Source organism: Mesocricetus auratus, unplaced genomic scaffold (genome assembly GCF_017639785.1).
Source record: "Mesocricetus auratus isolate SY011 unplaced genomic scaffold, BCM_Maur_2.0 Super-Scaffold_100011, whole genome shotgun sequence".
Lineage (NCBI taxonomy): Eukaryota > Metazoa > Chordata > Mammalia > Rodentia > Cricetidae > Mesocricetus > Mesocricetus auratus.
Genome location: NW_024429195.1, coordinates 12,152,390 through 12,172,468, shown reverse-complemented (window position 1 = coordinate 12,172,468; position 20,079 = coordinate 12,152,390). Strand labels below are relative to the sequence as shown.

Genomic DNA, 20,079 nt, shown 5'->3' with positions numbered 1-20,079 from the left:
GCCCCACTACAGGTTCTCCATGCCCAGTGCTCTGCCCTTGTTTGCTGCCCATAAACACTGTGGTCTCCTTTGTGAAACGTTCTTCCATTTGAATCCTTTCTGTCCCCATAAACGTTACCATATGACTCAGGGGAGGGGACTCTGAAGGGCAAATTGTCTTTGCTCTGAGAGGCTCACACTGTTAACACGTTGAAAACACATTTATGGTCCCAGGTATGTGCATGCACGTGCCTACATAAACTTTATTCCTCCCCGGTGTTGTTGATCTGTTTTTCCTTCCGCTATCTGGTGAAGCCGTACAGTGACAGACAAGCATTCCTAAACCCAGTGGGATGTGTGCCCATCCACATCCTTCAGTCAATAGCTCTGTCTCCAAAAATTCAACATTGGCTCTTTCGCTTTGGTCTTTGATCCCACCAATTCAGTCATGGTATTTTTTCCAGATGTTTCCGTCATGGGTCACTACTACAAAAAAAGGCCCAGCACAAGCAAAAGCAAGGCATGTTGGGCTGCCCCTGGGGATGAGGAATGTGGTGGTCTCCTCCAAATGCACTGGTCATCTGCTGCAACCAAGTTAGGGAAAGGAGCCATTAGACTCATTCAGGGGATGCTTTGAAATGTGTTCTTAAGGAGAAGGACCACACTTGACCCGTGGATTTTATACAGCTTCACAAACACAGTGGTTTGGCCTGGTTCTGGTGAATTATTTATGTTTTTAAGTAAGTTAACATGCTAATTTTCTCTGTTTAAGTTTCTTTCCTTCAATCTTTCTAATATTCTCCATACCAGTAGGTATGGGGACTTTAATCACTAATATGCATCTAAGTGATTAGGCGGGGATAAAATAGATAATTGGCAGTATTATCCCTTCTGCCAAAGTTTCATATGCAAGATGTTCATAACACATTTTTACATAAGTGGTAAAAAATGAGCCCACAGCAAGAGGAACTTGAAGCATTTTATGTAGAATTCATTAGTATGAGCTGGAAATAAGGAGAATAAGTGACCCGAAAGAGATCCTTGGGAGACTCATTAGATTCCTTCAGATGTAGCTCAATATGGTGTTTGAAACACAACTTGGTGGAAAATGACAAGATCAGTCCCTGTGTCAAACCGCCGCTCAACTGTGGCTAACATCTGATACATCCTGGCATATTCATACCAAAGAATGCTGTGATACAATGCAAATAAGGCAATGATAACCACACTTGGCAATGTGGGTAACACTGGCATTGACAAAAACATATTTGAGAGAAGTAAGCCTCAATTGAAGAGTGGTGATTTCTTCTCCACTTACATAAGTTGGCAGAAGAGTTACCCTGGGGAAGGTCCTGATTCGAAAGGAGTCGAAGGGCGGCTGCTGGACACTGCTCACCTAATTTTTTTTTTAATTTGAGTAAAGGTCACATGAACTTCTGACTTATGAACATGCAGAGCCTGGCTCTTGTGGATGCTCGTGTCAGTGTTCATGGTAGATTGAAATCACCAGTACAAATGCTAACACATGCCCACTTGCTAACCAAAGCGACAGCAGCAAGACTCATTTGAAATAGACTTGCTCCCCAAAATACAGCTCCTGTTTGAAGTTTCAATAGAAGCATAGTCTATGGATACTTAAATTTACTTTCCTGGTGCTGTGGTTACATTTTGTAGTTATTATTTGGGTACACAGTTTCTGAAGATTCAGCGTAAAATGGTTCTCAGTAAAAGAATGCTCAATTGAATTAAAATGATTAACAAATGCCACGTCTGCATAAGATATTGCATTTCTTCCTTTTTTCAAAGGCCGCGGGGTCGTTTCACTTAATGGTGCATACACTATGGCTTTGTGTTGCATGTGATTCTGTAAACTTCCCAGGGCAAGCTCAAGTCTATTCATCATTGACTCCTGTGTGACATAATGACACAGTTGTGATGGTGGTGTGTACAGGTGCTGGATCGCCTGGGTTCAGGCTTGCTCTCTGCTACTTCTTATAATTTGTTTACTGTGGGTAAACATTTAGCCTTTGTTCTTAAGTCGCTTCATCTCTTTAAATGGGGACAATATGTCACCTGCCTCTGGCTGTTGTAAGGTGAAACGAGTTAAGGTATGAAAAGCTCTGAGACGCATCTTGACACACATTGTAAATGCTCAACAGTTCCTACTTTTCGTCACCATTGTGGTGTCACTGGGGTTCCGGAAGGAGAAAAGGAAAGCAATGATGTAGAGGATCCAGGAGTAATCATCAATCCAAATCAATACACAAATGTTGAACTGAGCGAGTGAGATGACTCAAGGGGTAAATGAACGGTCACCGTGTGAACCGCAGTTCCTGTTGTACCATTGAGCTGAGCCTCAGTCGCTGCCCTCATCAGACTGAAGAATAGCTGGGAAACAGTTCTGGCATCTTTAAAGATGAAATTGAATTGTGTGTCGGCCATTTTTGAGAAAACAATGGCTGCTGGAATATAGATTGTTTCCTAGTTCACAGCCCCACTGGTTGTGGTCTCCTTCCTGAGTCCCCGGGGACAGAAATTTAAACTCTCTGCTCTGCCATCACCCCTCGTCCAACGGCAGGCACAGGATGTCACTAAACCCTAGAGGTGCAATCTGGCAACTGGAGTCCTATGAACCATGTCTGAATGTATCACTATTTTGGAATCAGTCTCAGGAACACCCTCCATGGCTGGTTAGGTTCCTCTAGATTCCTCACAGGTGTTGTAGAAGAACCAAGAACATCTTTACATTCTAGTGAATGCAAATATCTTGAACATTAAAACAACGATCTTGCAAGGCCTCATACTGATTCCATTTCTCCACTTATAAAAATTTCCAGGGCAACAGAGATAAAAATAACTCCAGTAAGTCTGCAGTAGCCATTTGGGACGTTGAAATTCTACTTAGCTGAAGCTAAAATGTGTTTTAGTTAGAAAAACTACTCATCCCAGGTTATAATCAGACTACTCACGCATTGTCTCCTGCTGCTACATCATAGGCTGCAAATTCAACTCTCCATTCAAAATGTCTGACAGACATCCTCATGTTGCTGGTGACCCTGCTCGGACACTCCTTGGGGGAGGGGGTGAGAAGTTGCAGCACCAAGACTCAGTACTCAGGCACTGGGAGTCAGTGAGTAACATAGCATGCTGCAGACTTGTTTATTAAGGAAGTTAAGCCTGCCTTTATACCCCCTCCCATTGGCTCAGAGGGCTGCATTGTCCTTTCCTCATTGGTGTCTCTGGGTCAGGTGTCTCTCTCAGCAGTCTCTGGGCATAGAGGCAGGCTTGGCTCAGGGAGGAAGTACTGTCATGCATGATCATGAGGGCTGGCCTGGACACCTGGGCAGGGCGGCTGTGGCTTGGGTAGGCTGGTAGCAGTTTCTCCTACATGCTCACCTGCCTGCGGTGGTTTTACTCATAATTTCTCATAGTGTAGAATGTTGTTTGGGAAACAAGTCATTGAGCTGAGCCACCAGGAAGTTGTAGATGTGTGCCGTTGTTTCTTCCTCTGTAAAACTCGGGAAGTGGCAGTGCTTTCCCGATCTTAACAGCCCTTTGTAAGGGAAGTAATGAAATGTTAACATTGTCATAGGCTTCGCTTTCGGAAAGCCCCTGGTAGCCATGGAAGACTGACTGATTGTCTCTGTGGGGTGTCCTTTGGTGGTTTTGCAGAGAAATTTTCTGGTTAGATTCTGCTGCAAGGAGCCAATGCTTCCCAAGATGTGGGAAATAGCTATTGTGAGCCTGACTAAAGTGTGGGGGAGGGGTCCTGGAAATTTTCTATCTGTCTCTGTGATCTTTTGTTATCTTTATATCCTTGTCGATTGGATAAAGAGAAAAAGGTACTAATTCTATGAAATAATGTTTGGATTTTAAAAATATTTCTTTTTGAAGTTATCATACAAAATGTTGGGTCACACCGTGACATTTTGATGCCTATGAGTCACTATCCTTTGCTCTGATCTGAGTCCCCTCACCCACTGCCCTCTCCCATGCCCCTTTCATCCCCCTCTGGCCTGTTCACCATCCCCCATAGGCCCCCTTCTGCTTTTATGCCAAAAGCATGTGTTCCATCTCACACACACACACACACACACACACACCCCTACCCCTGAATTTCTCTCCTCTCGTGATCTGCTTTCTAGCTCCTACCCCTGAATTCCTCTCCTCTCGTGATCTGCTTTCTAGCTCCTGTCCCTGAATTCCTCTCCTCTCGTGATCTGCTTTCTAGCCCCTACCCCTGAATTCCTCTCCTCTCGTGATCAGCTTTCTAGCTCCTGGGTTGGTATTTGAAGTATCTTTTTCGATCCTAGACGGTGGGGCTCATCTCTAGCTTCTAATATTGTTTTCAAGTTCAGTGGTGGGATTGTAAACGACAGGAGACCACCCTCCTTGTGTGGGGCGTGGGCGAAGGGACTTGCAATCTTAGCTGCCATGTTTTCACCATGGCAATAGGAATAGAATTTTCAGTCCTCTGTGTCCTGCTTCTTTTTTTTTTTTTTTTTAAAGTGGGCTTGCATAATACTGCAAGGACAAAGCAGTTGCCTCTGAGAGCCAAATGAATGAATAAATTTGGTCTCTGGATTTTTGAGCTGTTGTGAAAGAGTTTTTGTTCTTGGCTCTCTTACACCCCCCTCCCCTTAAATCACAGTTAGAACGCTTTTATTTCCCCCTTCAGACGATGTCCTTGTTATCCAAAATGTGCTGTGTAACCCAGATAGAAAATTCTAACACGTAAGTATTGTTTATATAACTTAGTACCTGAGCAATGACTTCTAGGGGCTATCCATTCTTTTAAGAATTTTTAGCTGAAATTAAAACTTTTTAAGTACTTCTCAGGCATTTCATGCTAAGCAAGTTGTAGCACAGAATTATTGTGCCCTGAACAAAAATAATAAGCCCTATGGAACCTGGTCGAATATCTTTGGACATTATTGAATTATTTTTTCATCGTATCTTAGTGCATTTCAACTTGACCTCTGTGGTAGCTGCTATCTCACTATGTACGATGAATAGCAGGCCACTCCTTCCATGTTGTGAGGGCTTCTTACAAGACATTCTCCAGCCTTGGATAGAACACAGAAAAACAAGGGGAAATTTTTCATTTTTCTTATAGGTGACCAGCTTAGCCAGTTAAACAAAAATACTAAGAATACAAATGTCTTGCCATCTCATTACTATTAAAATTTCCCTAAATGGGGGCTGGAGCGATGGTTCTGTGGTTCAAGCATTTTTTGCTCTTACAAAAGACTGGGATACAGTTCCCAGCACCCACATGGCAGTTCACAGCCCGTTGCTACAAGAGCATCAAGAGCATTTAACCATCCAGCCATTTCTCCAGCATTCCCTCTTCCCTTTTTCTGAGAAAAGAAAGAGAAGTGTATTGTGTGGTTTGGTAAAAATGGAGTAAAGCACCATACCTAAGATAGAATGGTCCAGATTTGAAGGAGATGAATTATTTATTAGTATTTTAGTTTCCTGTAATGGGAGTGGGGATGTCTCTGTATATTCATAATTGGCTGTGTGCACACAGCAATCTTGGAAGGTCTGGCTAAGGATTAAATGAATTGTACTTAATTAAAGTTATTATACCAGGAACTTTGTGACTTTTTTTTTGGAAAGTGAAGAGGATATCTTCATTACTATAGAATAATTACCCTGCCTTTGAGCTATACAGGGCAAGGCTTCTGTCTGCTTTAACACATTTAGCTAATGCCTAATAAGCTAGACCACCAAGATAGTGTCACAAACAAAATAGCAATTGTAATTTATGCACTCAGGCCATTACTTTGTCTGGCGATTTCTTAACATAATGGAATCCTTTATTCAAATGTTTGTGGTGTTTTTATAGATGTGTGTTTCTCATTTTTAATTAAGATCATCGAGTAGTCACTGCAGTCCTCTTAGGCCACCCTGCTGTGGAGAGGGAGGACAGTGGAGGGCTGAGCAGTGACTATGTGTCCCAGACAGGCGCTGGCCACCTGGAGCTCTCAGTTCCTTCCTAGGGGAAAATGCTGCTCATCTGATGTTAGCTCTTGGTTTTTTTTTTTTTTAATTAAACACCTATTAACTGTCAAATAAATAAATCAACTTTGTAACGAGTTCCTAAAGAAAGGCTTGTCAGCCATGCGTTTGTCGCGGGCCAGGACAGATGTACGTGTATGCTGTGTCTGTAGTTCCGTGGCGGATATGAAAGTAAAGCAGCGTTTATGCAAACACTTGTTACGTGGAGGAGCTTGCTTTCAGAGAGCATCACATCTGCCTCCCATTTGTGTCCTGGATCCTCTACTCAGTGGGTATCTTCTAATGCCATTTTCTTTAGCAAATGCCAAGTTTTGGTGACATGGCCCAATTCTCCCAGTTTTCAATTTCTGACCTTTGTGCCCTTTGGTTCATTTGGCACTTTATCTGGAGGTCAAGAAAAGCTAGTGAAGATATTCACAGCTAAAAGTTTGCAAAATGGAAAACTGCTTGCTGTTAGTAAACGCCCCAGCCAGCATCAGGGTGACCGTCACACAGGGATGTGGCCAGAGCAAGGGGTTAGTGGAGGAACATGGTCGGGAAGCATTAGTGTTCAGGACCCCTCTCAGGCAGAGGGCCTACAACAGCATGGACACATCGGGGAAATCCTCAGCTCCTTGGTCAGTAGGAAAGGGAGGAGTCTCTGAGATCCAATGGTAATGCCTGTGTATCGCAATTATATGCAAATAAACGCAAGCCATGCAGTGAAGGGAAACAGCATGAGTGTCCTGCGGGCTGCAGAATTCTACTTGGAAGCAAGTTAGTCAGGCAGCCTGTGGATCAAGACCACTCTATGTGGAAGCCCTGGGAGCTGTGCTGATCCAGCGACGGGGGCAACGGTACCCGTGATGCTGATGACACTAGTGAGAGTCACTTCTAATCTCTGAATTCCCCTGGATGCTCAGATCTCCTGCTGGTGCCCAGCCCCTCCAGCAAACGACAGCCCCAGACACTTGTCTGATCGCAAATGTTTAAAGATGGCTCATTCACTTCTATAACAGTGGAAGATTAAAGTAAAGACACTTCAGAATTTATCCCAGTTGATCAAATGCTTTCATATGAATTAATCTCATGGCATCCTACGTTTTGAGCATCTTCGCTGAGGGTTGTGATTGATTTGTAAGTGGGTACCTGACAAATTCAGACATGGACTTTTCAGTCGAATTAAAAAGAAACTTGTTGATTTTCATGTGGGGACTGATAGAAGTCTCCAGCACTTGTCCTTGCCAATGGTAGAGCTAGACCCCAGCAGCCTTTTCAGTAAAAGCATTTTCCAATTTAAATAAAATTATGGAGAGGTTTTTCTTAAAGCATTCATTAGTCATACAAAATAACGAGTCTCATTATGACATTTTCATGTGTCTATATAATATGCTTTGATCATATGCACACTACATTAGAAGTTGACACTTAATATATTCATAAACAACATGTAAGCATTTGAGAACCTAAGGCCGACTGTTTTTGAACTTTAATTTGTTGTATTTATAAGAATTATTTCTTTTTATAATGGGGTTTGTTTGAATTGATTGAAGCAACTGAGGAGGTTAGGAAATTAAACAGTAAATGTCAGTACAGTTTAAAATGTTTGAGGAGTTTGGTAAAATTAAGAAATGTAGCCAGCTGTTAAGCAGAGATCGCCCAAAGGGAATTGCTAACACTTGCTAAATTGCAAAAGAGGACAATAACAATTCTGTAAGTTAGAGCTTGAAATTTCACTTGAAAAAACAACAACTTTTAGGAAGTATTCCCTGTGCACAAACCCCACATCTCCATTCTTCTGGGGCACAAGTTCTCCAGACAGTGCATTCTTGACTGAAAAGGAAAGGCGTCCAACCAGACAGCTTCGGATCCTGGCTGGGAACAGCAGTCTGTCCCGCGTGCCTTGGAAGGCGTAAGGCTGAGCTGGAGCAAATGCAGCGTGAATCACTTATTGTAGCTCCATTCACTCAGTCACCACACAAAGTAATAAATCTATGTCAGTCACACCCACGAGGCTACTGTAATGTCACCCATTGGCAAAAATCAGACAGATCCCTTCCTTTGTTTTAATAGTGTGAGCCCAGCCGTTAAGTCAGCTTTCTTCTAGAGAGAAGGGCTGTTGCTGCCCTCCAGCAGCTCAGACTAATCTTGCCTGTCCTTCATTAGTGTCTTTACCTCAGGCATTCGTTCACCCTGGAGCTCTCCGGACTACTCATTGTCTCTCCGTTGTAGCCTGGGAGCTTAGTTTGCTGCACCTCTTTGTAGCAGACGTTCCGAGCTCCCTTTGGTCTGGCTGTTGGTGTGACTGCCTCAATGCAGGTAGCATGCTCACAGCCTTTGCCTTCTTCAGCCTGGGTTCACACTCCAAAGCTTTCTACTCAGGCCGGATGCGGGCACGGTGGATAGGACACACAGTTCTGAAAATGCTTACACGGGCAGGGATCTGAGTGGAAAGGAAGGATGGGACGAGAGTAAACATTCCCAAGAGCACAAATGTGTCTTTCCCGACAGAGGTGTCATTCATTAGACTGATCATTCAAACACCATCTCAGACACTTGACAGGAAGCAAACAAAGACGGCAGTCAACTCAAAACTGGAGCTATTTCTTTCTGTGTTGTAGGTGAATCTGCTCGCTGCCTCGGGGAGGCAAAAGGCCACTGCCTTGGGCAAGTAGTGCATAAAGTTCAGGATTTCCTGAGGGTGAAGTTAAATTCTGGGGGGGGGCTGGTGAGACAGTTGAGAACACTGGCTGCTCTTTGGTGGACCAGAGTTCACTTCTCAGCGCCTGCTTGGCAGCCCACAGCCATCCTTAGTTTCAGTTCCAGAGGATATGATAACCTCTTCTGGCTTCTGTGGGGACCGAGAAACCTAAATACAGGGAGTGGTGTGTGAAGTATTTGTCATAAAAAAAAATGGCAATGAAGTTGGTGGCTCCCAGATTTTTTTACATTTGTGGATTCATTCATTCATGTGTGTGTGTGTGTGTGTGTGTGTGTGTGTGTGTGTGTGTGAGTGTGTGTGACCCCCACACACATGTAGAATCCAGAGTCAACTTCCAGGAGTCAGTTCTCTTCCAGCACGTGGTTTTCAGGGGTCAATCTCAAATGAACAGACTCGTTAGCAATCGTCTTTACCCACTGAGCCATCCTGGCGGCCCCTAGGAAATCATTAAAAAAGGAAAGAACCCTCAAGCTGGACTCCCACCTCCAGATGTTCTAACTGGATCTCAATGGAGCATGCCTTGGGCAGTGGGGGTTTCAGAAACTCGAGGTTTTAGAGACACGGTGAAGTTTAAGAGCTGGTGCTATAAGCTGATACCTAAAGAGTCAATCAGAATCGACCTGGGGGAGAATGGAGAGGGCCTGTCCCGGTCTCCTTGACGCTGGAGGGATTATACACCCGGAGGATGGAGGAAGCGCTGGCTGTTGTATCCAAATGGAAAATGGAGCTGTGGCTCACTGGCCTAAGCCCCTGCCTGGTCTTGCACAACACTGGAGACTAACTTCAGGAGAAGGAGTTAGGAGAAAGCCATCTGCTGGCCACCGGACCCGAAAACATTCACATCTCAAACAAATTCTATCCCATGCTTATTTAATAGCAGCCTGTACCGTAGCAAGCACAGACCAGAACTTAGCAGCTTGTCAAGTTATGTAAAGGCTATCTGTACTTGTAGGTACGGCAACCTTGCCTTGTAAGAAGTTCAGTTGAGGCAAAAAGCAGCAGCATTGGCCAGGCAGGAGTCCAAGTCTTCGACTTGGCAATGAAAACCAGAAAGCATCCCAAACCCATGGCTGGGCCCAGATCCAACTCTGGGAATCAAGCACCAATACAGTTTCTCCAAGAAGTATAGGGCACAGTCCTTGCTGGATCTTTACACCTATGGACAATGGTGGGGTATATCTAGCATTTTATTCATGCATATATTTTGCGAATTGTAAATACTACCTAATGAGATCCTGGCTTGGCAATCATCATGCTAGTTAACAAAACATGACTTTCCAATAAAGCCTCATTGTTGCTCTTGATTGATATGTAGACAGAAAAGTGCTTGCTGTGGATGCTCTGAGCGTGTCTCTGGCTGAGACCTTTTTACCCTAGTCTGGTGTCCTTTATAGTGTAGTGGCTTGAGAACTACTGGTTGCAAGAAAATTTAAACCAGCTGGTATATGCACAGTGTCACATAGATCAGACTTGGTATCACAGAACTAATGGGTATCTCTGAGCTTGGAGAGATTTGAAAGGATTCCAAAGGACAGATATTGACTTCCTGTCTATATATAGATAAGGAAATAGAGGAAGAGAGGGAGGGGCTGCTTGGATATTCCCTGGGCAAGCCTGGCCAGTGGCTTCATTGCGTAGCTCTCTGGTGACTTGAATTGCCACTTGAGAAAAGCTGTTTCTCAGACAATGTGTTGGTAGCTATTTTCCCTTATTGTTCAATAACTGAAGATTTAAAGGCTAGTCTGAAAACTCTTGACGTGGTTATTAAATTATCTTGCTATCTCTCTGGGCCTTTGTATATCATGCTGGGGAATTCCTTCCTAGGGCCTTGGGCTCACTGGTTTTCATTACCATCTTTGATCAAGGGAAAAATCAAAGCGAGGATTTGAGTGCTGTGGGAGTCAGTCATAACCTCTGCAGGCTGTGAGCTGCTCCCTCACAGCCAGTTCAAAAGACAAGGCAGGGATTTTGAGATCTGCGCTTTATTTCTTTTTGATATTGCAGCTTTGGGTGCTGGCTAGGTCTTTGTAGAGCTCTCTGTAGCAGAGATATTTATGATGCCTTCTTCTGTTTCAAGTACGCTTTTGCTTTTGTTGCCAAAGGATCCTTTTGCCCTCATTGCAGGTCAGTTTTGGGGTGGCTTTTCAAGAGTCAGCATTTTCAAGGGCCTTTGTATTACAGACAAGCTAATCCTAGTGCTTACCAGTTTGTCAATAGAATCTTGTGGGCTACACATAATATTTAAGATTCCCTAGCTGCTATATTTAAAAAAGCAAAGAGAAAAATGAAATGAACTGTAATAATATTTGGTAACCCAATATATTAAGAATGTCATTTTAACCTGTAATTAAGATTTAAAAGAGTAACTTTGTATTTTACATTCTTTCCCCATATGAATTCTTTGAATTTCAATTCATTCAAATTTGAATAATTGTATTTCCAAAGTTTAGTAGTCAGTTGGAGTTACCGATTGGATAGTCTATATAATGCTCAGACACTTGCAGTCTGTGGTCTGTTATTCAGTTCATGTATTGCTTTGGGTTGATTTTAAAGTGTATTTCTTGGGTTTATTGACTGATAGTCCTTAATTTAAAGGCTACTACCCCTCAATGTACTTCAAATTAACAGTAAGAGACTGGATGTTGTGGATATAAATCATGTAGCCCTAGCATGTTGAATTCCTCACTTCACTAGTTGGGTCAATTGTTCAGTTAGCCAAATGATACACAAATGGAATAGACTGATGGCTTCTGGTGGTGACCGTCTCAACGAGCTGGGAATATGTGAGAACGGCTGAGCAGAGATGCTCATGGTAACTGAAGGAGAAGGCTCAGCAGATAATGCAACAACATTCACAGACCTGAGAAAGCTCAGCATGCAACGCACCAAAGCTCGTAGACCTTCATATGGCTGCCTTTCTGCTTCAGCACCAACCTGCTAATCACTCCCAGAGAGAGCAGATAAACATGGACAACTGACCTCTCTCCACACCTCACTGAACCCAACCAAAAGGGGCAGTGAAGCCATCTTTGTCTCTGTTGATCCCCTCACTGGCGTCATCATGAAGCTGAAGTGTTTCCCCTCTTACATGAAGAGAGTGAATTCTCCTAAGAAAGGTGGGACAAACAATTGGTACTTGCCCTCTTCCTGCCTGGCCTCTATTCTCTATGTTACTCACTGGAGAGGCCTCAAGTAAGTGACCTGCCGGCTGGGTACACATTTCCAAACCCCCAAGTGAATGCTGTAAAGTTAAGGATTGGGGGGGGCAGCCTTTGCAATTGCTTCACTAGACTGCTCAGCGTATCTGCTGTGGGTACGTGTGAGTATACTCAGCACAGTGGTGAGACGGAATTCAGTGAAGAATTCATGTTATCCACATCCTCTCGAAGAGCCCACGAGTGAGGACTAGTGGTCAGCTTTCTACATATCAAGTGTACGTTGAAATGACCGTTTTCTGTAATCCTCTATGTTTATCTCTGTAGTGGTTAAGCTTAAATAGAGTTGAAATCGATGCACAGTAGTGAAGAGAAAGGAGGAAAGTTTAGGGTAAACAGCTAGAGATGTTGGCAGGTGCTGCAGTGCTAGGAGATATGAGAAGCTATACCCAGCACCAGCCATGCCTATGGTGACCTGAGAAGTCTGAACAGGGTGCCACCAGGAGCACTGTAAGTGATGGGTGTGTTCCATGTCTGCAGTGTCCAGCATGGTGGTCACTAATCACACAAAGATATTGAAATTGTGACCCTTGGTTGATATGACTAAAACACCAAAAATGTATACATTCTGAGAATTCACATTTGATTTAACTCAATTATTTATTATTATTATTATTATTATTACAAGTTAATAGAAAGTGCTAAAAGGTATCATGCTTTTAGACCCACTGCTGTCCTTTACTTCAAATGTAGCTATTAGTAATGTCTGCCTCACCATGGATTTGCTTTCTTGGATCCATAATTCATTTATTTATACTTGGATCAAAATGCACTAGATGCATTGGGCACTATCGGTGGCAACAATTGTGCCTTCCGGTTTCTTTGCTTTCTTCACAGAATAATAGACACTCAGATATTCCTGTTCTTTCTTTCACGAGAAAATGAGTTGGGAATTCCTGCTCTGCGTTCCCAGTTTTGCTGCCTGCATGGGTTTTTGATAACAGTTTACAGTGACTTGGTCACCCTCCCGGCTTTGTCACTTTGCTAATAATCACTTTCTTCTTGTAGTAAATGGTAATTAAGTTTTTCTTCTCTTGCTTGTTTCAAGCCTGGTGTTTAACAAGAGAAGCTAAACTTAATTTTCCTTAATTTTTCAGGCCATTTTGAAGATAAATGAATACATACACACATATATACATAAATATAAAGAATTTTAGATTATTGTTTCTGTAATGTCAATGTGAACAGGACAGCCACAAATAATACATAAATCTTTAATTTTAATACAAATAGAATAAATCAGATTGAGTGTTAAATTCCTTTTGCTTACAAAAACTTCTTTGTGTTGAAATTTCGAAAGGCCATTGTTGAAATTCTTCTAGTTTCTGAGTAACCACAGGGTTGTAAAAAATTGAGTTCCTGTAGCCATTATTGGATTGGAGGTTTGGCTGGACATGGACATGTTAGATGACTGTAAGAATGATGGGACTGGAGGGTAGGGGCTCAGCTGATAAGAGGCCTTCCTGCATGTTTGAGGTCCTGAGTTTGATGCTCAGTATCACCACCAATACCACAGCACAACACAACACAAGTGTTTTTCTGTACCAGGGTACCATGGTTCTTGGTAAAGTCAATCACCGAAAAGTGCTTAGGATGGTGAGTTAGTGCTATTTAGCGTTCCAAGCCTGGTGAGATATGTCAGCCCCTCAGAGTCATCCCAAAGGCAAGCCAGCCACCACCAAAGTGCTTCTTGCTCTGCCTGTGACACAGAGCCCTAAGCCTGAGGCAGGACAAGCACCTTCTTGGTACAGGTCCTCGCTGTTGAGGGAAGGCAAGGGACAGCCTCCCAGCTCAGAGCCAGAGAGCTCCCTGTTTCCCAGCATCCTTGGGCTGGGACCAGAGTCCTCTCTTCTATTTCTTCACCACTGGTTTCGTCAACACAGTTGCTGGAGGGCAACCAATGGGATGTGTTTGAAGGCTAACCTAAGAGTGGCTGGATATGTATGCAGCCTCTCCTGAGACACTGGCAGGCTGCCTCTACCTTAAAATCATTTTAATGGCATTTCAAAGTGCACAGGGACTGTCTGTAGAAACCCTAATGTCCCCAAAAGAGGAATAGATGGAGATAGTCTTCTTCTACCAACCAAGAACTCCCAGGAACAGTTCAATGGAAATGTGAAAACCAACTTCGCAAATGAAAATCTGTATTGAGAAAGGGGAAACACACCAATCCTGAAAACAAGAATAAAGAGGAGAGCAAATGGCCAAACCTTGAGGTCCCAGAAGAAAGAGGGGCGTATGACCTTACTTCCCCTCCACCATGGATGGCTTGCAAGGATTAATTGAGTAAAGGTCTGTCAATTTCTTCAAGCTCTTTGGAGAAAAGAGCCCCTTAGATATAAATTATGGCTACGCAGTTTACATCTCATGTTGGGCACGCATGGTTAGCAGTGCCTCGGGTGTAAATTATGCTGCTGTGAGCTGATCAAGATGAACATCCCAGCTCGACCTTCCCTCTTTGACCTGGTGTTACAGAGATTTAGTGCTCTGTGGCATTTGAGGACAAGCCACCTCTTTGAACTGAGCTTAGAGAAACTGGAGATTTCATGTATGCCTCTTTGCTGTGGGTGTTTGTTTAAGGGGTAGGTGGTGAGGAACAGGATTTAGTAAACCTAGAAAACTGTTTTCTCTTTTATCTCTCAATTTACTGTATTAACGTCTCACCTAAGAAAAGAAAGGTGTTAAGCAATGAGTGAAGAGAGTATTTTCAAGCTAGTGTCTTAAATTTCCCAAGCCTTCAGTAAGGCAGGATTACCAGCTATGTGGCCCAAAACAATGGAAATTAATTCCTTTGTCATTCTGGAGTCACAAAGTCTTCAAAAGGGGGTTGGAAGAGGACATGACTCTGCAGAGCTGAGATGTGTTTCTTCTGGCTTCTTTCCTAGGCATGACTTTGAACTACCTCCATCTTCCTCTGTCATCTCCCTCTGTCTCAGCCTTATCACGTGGCTACTTCAGTATGGGGACCTTGTTCATGCTGCACTAGGGGCTCATCTTCCTCCTGTATGATGTCATTTAACAAAATGATACCTAAGGCAACTCTATTTCCTTCCTCCACCCATCCAGCAACCCCCCCATTCCAACCAATGTGTGCTCTTCAAACACCATCCCCGGTCCTACTGATGGAGCAACACCAAGCCATAGAACTCTGTTCTTCTTCCTCTTGGTGAGAAGAGAAATAGATTGAGAGCTGAGGACCAAACTCAGGGCCTCATAAATGCTAGGCAAGCACTCTACCGCTGGGGTACATCCCCTGAACTCTACCGTCTAACATTCATATAGGGCTGTGACATACAGCTCACCCTGTAGAGTCTACCCCACCTTTCATGAAAATTGAGGGAGTGCGAAACTCGTTCTTAGAAGAGAAGAGTGAAGTGAGTTCACTGGGTGGCAGCAGGCAGGTCTGCCAACAAAACCAGTTACTCCTCAGTAGAATCTCACTGGGGCTCTTTACCCTGTTCATCCAGCGATGGAGCCCCTAGGGGCACTGTTCAAGATCCCGAGGAAAAAACGCAGACTTACTTATCAGTCATGGGGAGGCAGGAAGAAAGAATGGTATCATGCATATTCTTAGATTCTGGAGGAAGAGGAGGAGGAGGAGGAGGGTCTGGGAAGGACTCCACAAAACATCCCAAAGGGGAGTCCTAACAATAACTCCTTAAAACGGGACTTTAAGTGGTCTCGGCTGATCCATATTTTTAGAAAATTGTTTTGACTCAGCCTGCTTGACTGGAATATCACTGCCAGAAACAGCAGAGAAAGGGAGATAAACACGCTGCAACAGCCTCTCTCTCTCTGCCTCCCGTGAAGCCCTGAGCAGTACGTGTCTCTCTCGTACAGCCTTTGATTAACAGCTGCTGGGTTCCACTCAGGCAGGGCCATTTCTCTCAGGTGCTGCTGCCCGCTCATGAATGAGCTAGGGATGTACCACTGGGAACAACTCCCCTGGAGGAAGCCTAGACCGAGCCACTTTGCCGTGTCTGGGAGAAGGCTCTCTCTGCAGTCAAATGCAGTGGGGTGCTGGCTGGACAGCTGTATGTCCACAAGGATGTCTGGGTCTTCGGGCTAGCCATGTGTGACTCCAGCCTCTTTAAATGTGACGTGGCCTGTGCCAGCCACATAGCTATGTCAGACTTTACTCTGTGATACTGTGGCATTACAAAACACAAGCTTTTGTCAAAGAATATGAGTTCTTTCTGCTTCTGATGTATTTTGTTGTTGCTGCTGCTGCTGCTGTTTTTGGCTGCCTATGATTTGAGACTGTCATGTAATCTCTTCAGGCTGAAGCATAGCTTCCTTTTACTAACGCCAAGCATACATAGCATATGTAATCATGGAAAGACAGGGGTGGTGTTTCATTTACAGGAAGGTACAAGATGAACCTAAAATACCTCACTGGGGTTTCAAATTTCACATTTGGGGCAAGGTATTTTTATATATTAAAATAGATTTTCTGTTGTGTAAGATAGAAATTTGCATGACGATTTTCCAGTAGATAAAAGATAAATAAGTGGTCCATTCTCTTTTTCTTTAGGAATATTTTGGTGGCAAATGTTAAAAAGGACCATTTGAGGATTCCTTTTAGCTCTTGCATTTGAGAATTTAATCCCCAAACTGTGGGCTGTCATGGACTGCACTGTGCACCCCCAAAATGTATTTGTTGTGGTTCTAATCCTCAATATTTTAGGATGTGTCTACATTTAGACACAAGCCCATATAATAGTGACTAAGAAAATGAAGTCAATAAGGTGAGACCTAGGCTATCTGCTGCTTGCTCTGTTTGGTTGTGTGGCCTTCCAGTGTGGGGCCTCTTTCCTTTTTCCAGGAAATCTGCTTATTGATAGACATTTATTCTTGTTGAAAATGAACTGTCTCTTCCCTCTTCGATATATGTATATGTTATGTGTGAATGTTGTGTGTGTGTGTGTGTGTGTGTGTGTGTGTGAATGTCGTGTATGTGTGTGATTCATATTTAGATATTTGGGATGTTGATTCTGGGGCTGGAGAGATGGCTCAGCAGCTAAGAGCACCTGCTGCTCTTGCAGAGGACCTGAGTTCAGTTCCCAGCACAGATGTGATGGCTCACAACCCTCTGTATCTCCAGTTCCAGGAGATCTGGTGCCTCTCCTGGCCTCCAAAGGCACCAGGTATGCATATATATATGAATGTATGTGGACAGAAATAAAATTAAAAGAAAAATATTTTTAAAGGGTTGGTTCTGGTTATACCTTCTTCCAGCTCTCCAATACAATTGCAGCCTTTATTTGTTTTAAAGTATGTTTCTACTATTATTTGAATATGCTACTTAGGATAATGTTTTTAACATTATGAGCAGTTTCATTGCTATAGGTTTTAAAAAATATTTTTTTGTTCCTCACTGGAATCTACTTGAGAGAGACACTAATATGTATAAAATATGTTTAAAATCAGTAAAGACAGTGTGTTAGCTAAGAAAAAAAATCTGTTAAAGTTTTAAAAGTTGAACCCAGTGGAAAAAAATTCTCTGATACCTTTCAAAACTTACGTGGGACTGATTGCGAAATCACAGATGGAAAAGGAGAGAGCTCCAGTTATTCTTGACATTTCAGGAGGGAAAGAAAATAGAAAGGAAAATCAACATAGAGGTCCAGAAAGAAATTTCTTCCCAGTTGCTGTCTCTCAGCTCTTCCAGATGGCTGAGCTGTGTTTTGGTGGAATGAAGGTATTTTTAAAGGACCTGAAGAAAGACAGATGGGGCTCTTACTTTTAGAAATCCCATAAAGTCAGTGTGTGTGTATGCGTGTGTGTGAGTGTGTGTGAGTGTGTGTGTGAGTGTGAGTGTGTGAGTATGTGAGTGTGCGTGTGTGTGAGTGTGTGTGTGTCTGATTGTGTTGCCTCTGTGTGCCTTTCTGATGGCACACATCAGTAATGTTATGGGTTGTTCAGATTTTCTAATATTTCAGTGGTGAAAACGATGGTTTATAGAGATACTGACAATTGTATATTTTAAGTTGGAATTTGTTATAAATGTCTTACATAGTTTATGAAGTCATGAGTATTATTTAATAAAATTTGTTAGCTGTTTCTACCTGCTGTGTTTGAGTTTTTTTCCCTACCCTTAATTGTAGACATAGTTTCGGTCCTGCCTGGTTCCACAGCCACTTTGCCCTAAATAAACACACAAAGACATATTAATTATAAAATGTTTGGCTGATGGCTCAGGCTCCTTATTGGCTAACTCTCTTAATTATTAACCCATAATAACTATTAATCTATGTTTTTCCACAAAGCCTTACCTTACCAGAGAACCCTCAGTGCGCTCTATCTTCCTGGTCTCTCCCTTTGGCGGCTTCTCTCTCTCTCCTCTACCCAGCATTCTCCTCGTCTGGTAACCCCGCCTATACTTCCTGCCTGGCTGCTGGCCAATCAGTGTTTTATTCATCAACCAATAAGAGAAACACAGATACCGAAGAACATCCCCTATCACTTAATTACTTACTTGGTAGAGAAAATGGGCCTGATGAAGAATTTGGGGCCGTAGCATCTTGGCACTTGATGGGCAGGTTCTGTTTGTTAGTGAGGAGCGAGTTCTGCTCTTCAGACTCAACATCACGTCAGAACTGAATCCAGCTCCTGACGTTGAGGTCAGACCACTGGAAAAACTCAAGTGGGCATCCCAGGGGTCTGCCACTCCTTTAGTAGGTGTCTCTACCTATTCTTCTGCCGTCTTTGGTGATTTCATGCTGTTGGGATATCAAGACTGGAGAGAGGACATTGGCAAAACACTGTGTGGCATCCACAAGGCCCAGGGTTCCGTCACCATCGCTGAAAGCACAAGACCCTGAAAGGGGAGATGCTTTCTCCCACTTGTTGTTGGTCCTCTCCCCGAAGGCTTACTCTAAGAGATGCTCCGCCTCCCTTGCCCTGAGCAAATATGATGGGCAACCAGCCCTGGTGCATCTGTAATGTGCCGGGCAATTACATTGTTCTGATGCTATAGCAGCTCCGAGTGGTCCAGGCAGCCTTAGTCACACTGGCCTTAAGAGGAATCCTGAGGCTCAAGGCATTGACAGGCCTGAGATAGATTCTGGTCACACCCGCCCCTCAGACTCCAAAGCTAGCTGCCCTCCCTATACCATAAGCTTCCAGCTCAGGATATCCTTGAGGTAAAATCTGGCCATGTCCCTTCTTCACTCACCCTTAGATAATAGTTGATGCAATAGTGTGTATTGCAGGTCCTCTTTGAGGTACACAACCTCGCCCACTTCTCTTTTCTTCCCAGGGAACTTGATTACTCAAATCCCACTGGTTCCCAAGCCAGCCAGCCAGCCCTTCCCAGAGGGCACAGGGTCCATGAGTCCTCTGTGTATTATCAAGACAAGACACTGTGCATGTTCAGCTTAGAATCGGAGCTTCTAGGTCTTATGTCTATTTCCATTCAAACAGGACACAACTCATAAATCTGCCCCAGTTCTTGCAAGAGGCAGTGACAAGAACCTGTTCTCCAGTTTCAGTCTATGCACTGATTGGCCCTTGACCCCACCACCGAGGTCCCTGGTGTCAGCTCGCCCAGCGATCCTGGGAAGATTCACGATGAGTGCATCAGACAAGAGTGAGGCTGCTTCCCACGCTCAGAGGAGGTCCCTGGTGAGGGAAACTGAACGAGTTGTTTATCGGGAATCAAAGCAAAGATCTGGATGCTTCTCAGGCTAGGAGGGGGCTGGGAAAGCATTCTGTGTCAGGATGCTGGGCTGTACTGTCTGTGAGGCCAGACACATGGAATTATCTGCCCTTGAATCCCAGCATTTTGCAAACCTGTCCTATAAAACAACGCACCCTGAGGTGGTGCATTTCTCTTTCATGTAAATACTGCTTTACAAACAGAAATCAGTGTTCACAGTGCAGAGTTATTTCCACTTTTTCAGAACCTCATGAGCTGGGAACTATATACCTTACACTCTGCTCTGCTGGGTCTTTAGACAGTTTGTTTAGCCCTCCTAGTGACTCTGTGAAGACACTTCTAGAGCTCAAGTTTAAGATTTGCTCAGCTAGCATTGAGTAGTCAGCAGACCAAATATTTTGAATACAAGGTTGTCAGGCTCTGAAGCCTTTGTCCCAACAGTTTTCCACTGGAAGAGATTCTGAGGCCGGGCACACACTGAAGGGAATGTTGTTGGAATC

General features: G+C 43.6%; 1 protein-coding gene and 1 long non-coding RNA gene across 2 annotated transcripts in view; one reads left to right on the top strand and one right to left on the bottom strand.

Moving 5' to 3' along the window:
• The window catches only part of Lhfpl6 (LHFPL tetraspan subfamily member 6), a 205,867-nt gene that overhangs the window by 138,247 nt on the left and 47,541 nt on the right, over positions 1 to 20,079 (top strand). The gene's annotated exons all lie outside the window — the stretch shown is intronic.
• On the bottom strand, positions 7,347 to 19,377 carry LOC121143185. Its single transcript, XR_005880345.1, has 2 exons — positions 18,398 to 19,377; positions 7,347 to 8,425 (listed from the first exon to the last, which is right to left on the bottom strand). It is a non-coding gene; the product is annotated as an uncharacterized LOC121143185 (long non-coding RNA).